Genomic DNA, 6,506 nt, shown 5'->3' on the forward strand with positions numbered 1-6,506 from the left:
AAAACAAAGACAGGAGAACAGGGATTGTTCTCCTCTACTAGACTAGACTAGAAAGATGGATTGTTCCTGCCTGTAGAGGAAAAAAGGTGGCTTGCTAACATCACCAAAGAAAGCATTTGAGGGAAAGGAGACATATGCTTATTGCCCAGGTACCAATATATTGTCTTCCTTATCCATCGAGACAAGGCTCACAAGCTTTCATATCAAGTAAAAGCAGATAGTGTATCATTTCATTGGAAATTAAGACACCCTTGTCAACAATTATATCCCTCCTGCCTTTCTTTGTGGAAGAAGAATGGAGTCACTCTCTGCTTGTCCTACTTCTACCATGAAACAAAGCATACTATTGGTATGCCTCTGATAGACACCATCACCATATGTTGAATGTGATTTTGCAGAGGAACTAGGTGAAGAATCTTAAGTATCCTGCCAGACAGATCTGAATTCAAGAAAACCACGGCCACACTTTTCAGAACTGCACCTGTCAAAGCAGGCCTTCAGAGCTACATTTTAGCACTTTAACACTTCCACCTACAGACTTCCAGAAGTGCCATTGCATTCTGCAGAGTTTGTTTTTTACATGCTGGAGGACTTGGCTGTAGTTCAGAGCAACTGTAGAGTCATTGCTGGCAGTCAATACAGGCAAAGGTAGTCCTTGGCAGAGTAGCCCTTCCTTCTCATCAGCCTGACCCTTTCATCTGCATAGCTTCAGTGTTACCTCTCTTCAGCGGAGCTTCATCACAGGTCAGCCCCAGAGTTCACATTCTTCAGCATGTCTCCACCTCAGCAGTCCTTAATCACAGAATCATAGAATCGTCTTGGAAAAGACCTTGAAGATCATCCAGTCCAACCATTAACCTAACACTGACAGTTCCCAACTACACCATATCCCTCAGCACTATGTTGACTCTACTCTTAAACACCTCCAGGGATGGGGACTTCACCACCTCCCTGGGCAGCCCATTCCAACACCTAGCAACCCCTTCTGGAAAGAAATGCTTCCTAATATCCAGTCTAAACCTTACCTGGCACTATGAGTCCATTACCTCTTGCCCTGTGGCTTACTACTTTGTTAAAGAGGTTCATTCCCAGCTCTCTGCAACCTCCTTTCAGGTAGCTGTAGAGGGCGATGAGGTCTCCCCTCAGCCTCCTCTTCTCCAGACTAAACACCCCCAGTTCCCTCAGCTGCTCCCCATACGACCTGTGCTCCAGACCCTGCACCAACTGCATTGCCCTTCTCTGGACACGCTCGAGTCATTCAATGTCCTTTTTGTAGTGAGGGGGCCCAAAACTGAACACAGGAATCGAGGTGCGGCCTCACCAGTGCCGAGTCCAGGGGTCAGATCCCTTCCCTGTCCCTGCTGGCCACGCTATTGCTGACACAAGCCAGGGTGCCACTGGCCTTCTTGGCCACCTGGGCACACTGCTGGCTCCTGTTCAGCCGGCTGTCAATCAGCACCCCCAGGTCCCTCTCTGACTGGCAGCTCTCCAGCCACTCCTCCCCAAGGCTGTAGCGCTGCTGGGGGTTGTTGTGGCCCAAGGGCAGCCCCCGGCATTTGGCCTTATTGAAACTCCTGCAGTTGGCCTCAGCCCATGGCTCCAGCCTGTCCAGGTCTCTCTGCAGAGCCTCCCTACCCTCGAGCAGATCAACACTCCCACCCAACTTGGGGTCATCTGCATTAAATCTTCTAGTCAAAACATCCCCTCCTTGTGAACAAGGGGATAGAAGAACTTTTCCAACCTTTACATTAACTAAAGATAGATATGGTTTTTTTCCCCCATCTCAACTCAGCTCTGAGCTGCTCTGAATTTCTTTCACTTCCTGGTCTTAACACCAGCTTGACATTTGAAACAGCTCCTGGCCCATGGACCTGGAGAGCAGCTGCTGACAGCCAGGCGCTGAGCAGTGACTGGACTTACGTTGCTTCACAGTGGTGGGCTGCAGTCACCGAGACTCCTCACACAAGTATTTAAATTAACCTGGCTGTAATTCAGAAACAAACACACACTCCTCTTCCTGCTCAAAGCTTTCGTAGACCCAGGCCCTCTATAAAAGCAGTAATTTGTGCTTGCCCTTTTGATCCCTCTGATCTTCTAATTAAAGGCTGGGGCACTCACATGCAGGAATTACTGCTGTGCTCCAGATAATTTACCTGAAGAGAAGGGGGATGTTGTTACTGCCTTACATAGGTCCCTGACACCCACTGCCCCTGCAGTGGCCTCAGATATGTTTCTCATGTTTTATGTTTGGTACCCTGTGACAAAGTGTACAGGTTCTGGCTGGAATGGAGTTAATCTTCTCATAGCAGCTTGGCATGGTCCTGTGTTTGGTGTCTGTGACCAAAACAGTGCTGATAACACATAGATGTTTTAGCTATTGCTGAGCACAGCATCAAGGCTGCTTCTGTTGCTCATGTTGTCCCTACAGCCAGCAGGCTGGGGGTGCACAAGAAATTGGGATTGCAGATCCCAACTGGCCCAAGGGATATCCCAGACCACATGGCATCATGCTCGGCAATAAAAGCAGGGGGACAGTTTGCGGGTGGGGGGCTGTAGCTCAGGGACCAGCTTGGCATTGGTGGGATGGTGGTGAATGATTGCTTTTTGCATCACTTGTTTGTTGTTTTTTTCTGCCCCCCTCCCTTTGCTTATTAAACTGTCTGTATCTCAACCCACAGGTTTGTTCTCCCATCCCACTGGGAGAGAGTAAATAAGCAGCTGAATGGAGCTTAGCTGCCCACTTTGGTTAACCCACAACATGTAAGACTGTCTCCAGCATCTAATCTGGGAGAAAGGCTTTCTTTGGCTAATACCTTTTTTTTTTTTTTTTTTTAAAACGCTATATACATCTGGCGGTATAGCTGGACAGCAGGGATAGTGGTACAGCAGTGACAGAGAGAATATCATATATTCACTTGGTGGAACCTATATACAAATGTAGTTGGGGTAATTCCCTTACATCTGTCCTTTACAGTACTACAGACATAAATGCGGAGATACACTAACATGGAAAATGTTAGTGGTAGAACTTAAAGACAATGTTTTATTAGCTTTCCAGTTACCTACTGCATACTGGTTGCTAAATGATGGGAAATTGTTTTGCTTCATAGCCACGTATCTACCAAGCTGAAAGCCTGTCATACTTTCAGTAAGTTATGACTGTGTAGTTCTTGTGGACTGTGGCTTGCCTCAGCAGGCTGATGGCAGTCCTACTGACTACTGGGAATTTCCAAACCAGAAATAAAGTCTGTCCTTGCTATATGCCATAATGCGTACTCAATCATACATTACCATAACATTAATTATGGTGAGTTGAAAAGTAGAAATATGTATTCTTCTCTCATCACTAGGCAGTTACGGTTGGATTCATCCATCTAAAAGCTGGTGTCCACACTGCAGACCTCTACACCTGAACTGGATCCCACAAGCTCCCTTTATAGTCAAGGGAGAGAAACTAGTGTTTCTAGAGTACAATTTGTCTCAGGTCAAAGCCAACATCTCTGTTTTCTCCACTGATTCATGCTCTCAAATTTCTTGTTCTCACTGCTGATTATAAAGGCACCCTAAAAGTCCCTGTACCACCATGTACCTGCATTCTGCTACCTTGGGCACCACCAGCCAGCTACAGATACCAGTTGTTTGCTCAGGAGGTAGGGAGTAGGGAATTAAGGAAATTTTCAGGAATGGGTTTGGGGTTCTTCTTTTGGGAAGCAAGTCATAAGAAAATGAAGAAAGGCACAGGTCTCTGGTTTTTGCTAGGCAGGTATGGATAGTGCTGCTGAAGATGGGGACTTGGACTGTCTCAAGGCTTAGATTTTGGCAGGAGAATAGGAAAATTACTTTCTAGTTTACAACCTCGCTTCCATTTCAGGAGCTTTGCATTGTCTAAGACCAGCTTTGTCTCCTACACCACCTGCTTTTCATAGCTACTTTTGTTAGGACATCTTCTGAACTCAGAAACAGCACTAAGTTTTAGGTCTAGTTCTTCTTTACATTAACCTTCAACTGAAACATGTAAAGAAAGTATTACCACCGAGTCCTCCATTTAAGAGAACGAAATCTGCCAAAATGTTATATAAGTAGCAAAGATTTTTCTATACTCTTTCTAGATTAGACATCTGAGCAAAAGCTTTACTTGCAGACAGAGTTGTAACACCACAAGTACTATTACATTTGGACAATGCAGAAAGTTCACAAGTATTTCCAGTCGCTTCTTCTGGTTACTTGATTTTATTGCAATAATGGGATTAAATATGCTACGTACATCTACCTGCACTGAAGAAAGATGGTCCAGAGACTTCCTCTTTGCCAGGAGGTAGATAGGGACTGAATATGACACAGCACTCACTTTTTACGTGACTTTCCAGAGACAGGCATCTTTATTTTGGCAGTTTTATCTTGTTATGCTTACTATTTATTTAAAATTAATTTATTGATAGATTTGGCAGATTCTTCCTTAGAAGAACTGAGAAGATTGCTGCTGCTATGGTCCCTGTATGCTGCTCATGGCATGAAGAGACTGAAACAGTTGTTTGCAGTCCCCCTTGACAGCCTAGACACAGGCACCATCTCAGGGATGGCTCTGTAACCTAGGGATCTGAGTGGCACCATTGTTCTGAGGCAGGCTGAACTTATAACCACCATTTGCCACTGAGCAATTCAGAAATAGGATTTTTCTTGCCATTTTTAGCCTTGTCTTTTGTAGGCTGCAAGATACATGCTTGCCATCCTCTCAGAGGAGCTGCATGCTCCTCTGCATATGTATCACAGACCATTAGCATACATATGTATCTGCATATGTATCACAGACCATTAGCATCATACTTGTTCATTCAAGTTGCTTTGCTATACTTGCATCTTACAGTTCATGAAGAGTTGATTACAAAAGGAAAAACAAAGATACTATACATAAATATTTTTTGTCATTTTTAGCTTGCTTATAGGTATCAGTGACTGTTTTCAGCTAAAATATAAGGGGAAAAAAACAGAAATAAATGATAGTGTCATTTACTGTCAAACTTCTCCCCTTGCTCCCTGAAAGTCTTTAGTTTTGAACAGTGTGTACTGCTCTTCCCTTTACTGTGATAGACTGAATTGCAGGATCACAGGATACTTCATGTTGGAAGGGCTCCCAGGATGTCTCTAGACCAACCTCCTGCTCAAAGCACGATCAGCTGTGAGATCAGTCCAGGTTGCTCAAGGCTCTATCCTGTCTGGAAGCATAGCAGCTTTGCCCATAAAATACAAAACCCTCCTTGCTATCCTGTCTTTTGTTTGCTAAGAACCAATGTGACACTCTATCTTGAACTTTTTATGACTACATTTCAAAGATTAAACTGTAAGCTTCTTTCCCTAGGAATTCATGAGGTCTCAGTTCAAAAACATGTGTGCCACCACCTGATGTAAATAATTCCCCGCTGACTTAAGAGTGCGGTAGATCTAAAACTAATTTAAACGTGCTTGAAATTAGGCAGGTACTTAGAAATTTTCCTGCAGTGGGGTCCAAATCATTCTGAAACTGGGTGGAAAACCAAAGGAAGAAAGTCATCAAAAGCAAACAGACTGCAGACATTCAGCTATTTTGTTCAGTGTTTGTATTTTTTGAAAGATCACTGTGAAGCATCTCTTGGTTATCCACAAGGCTCCCATTAGGCTGCTTACCAGTAAAATCTGAAAAGCTGTTTGGACCCACGTGACTTCTAGTATCTCAAGTAGGTTGATTTTGTTTCCCCGTTCAGAGATGTTCTAGTCCGAAGACATTGTGTGGAGAAACTGTCAGGTCATGAATAAAAGATAAAACCCCCGGTATTTTAGAGCCAGTTCCGTTGGATTGGTTCAAGAATTGGTTCAAACTGCAGAGATGCAGTCAGCAGCCAGGTGACTTTTGTGACAGCTTTATAATCATACTGAAATTTTGAAAAATAGTGTCTAATGCTTATGTTGAGTATCAGACCCATGGTATACTTTCGTGCAGTACACACAGAGCAGGGTCCAACGCTTAGGGAGTGTTCGGGCACGAACCTGCAGACACACGCTTTCGGGATAAACAGAGCTCTGGGGCTGGGCTGATGGCGGCGGAGAAAGGCGTTGCCTTCGGTGATGTCTGTCGCTTGTCCCCGCCGGCAGCGCTGCCCGGCCCCGCGAGGGGAGGGGCGGGGAGGGGCAGGGCAGGAGGCCGCGGCCACCACCCCAGCCCCGCCACTTCTAGCACTTTCTGCACACCGACGTAGGGCGGGCCGGGGTCCTCCCCGCCGCCGGCCGCGCCCCGCTGGCGCGGAGACAGCGGGGCTCGGGGTCGGGCAGTGTCCCCGGCCCCCCCCGCAGCCCCGGCCGGGCTCTCCCCCGTCCCTCGGCTCCTCGACACGGGACACCCCCCCCCCCTCCGCGGGCCTTTCTCTCCGCAGCGGAACCGCCCGCCCCGGCTGGCATCCCCGCGCCCCCCGCGCTTTGGTCGTGCCTGCTCCGCCCTCTCCCCCCGCCGCGGAGCGGAGTGGTCCAGCCCGCCC

The sequence above is a fragment of the Athene noctua genome, chromosome 4, assembly GCF_965140245.1.
Source record: "Athene noctua chromosome 4, bAthNoc1.hap1.1, whole genome shotgun sequence".
Taxonomy (NCBI): domain Eukaryota; kingdom Metazoa; phylum Chordata; class Aves; order Strigiformes; family Strigidae; genus Athene; species Athene noctua.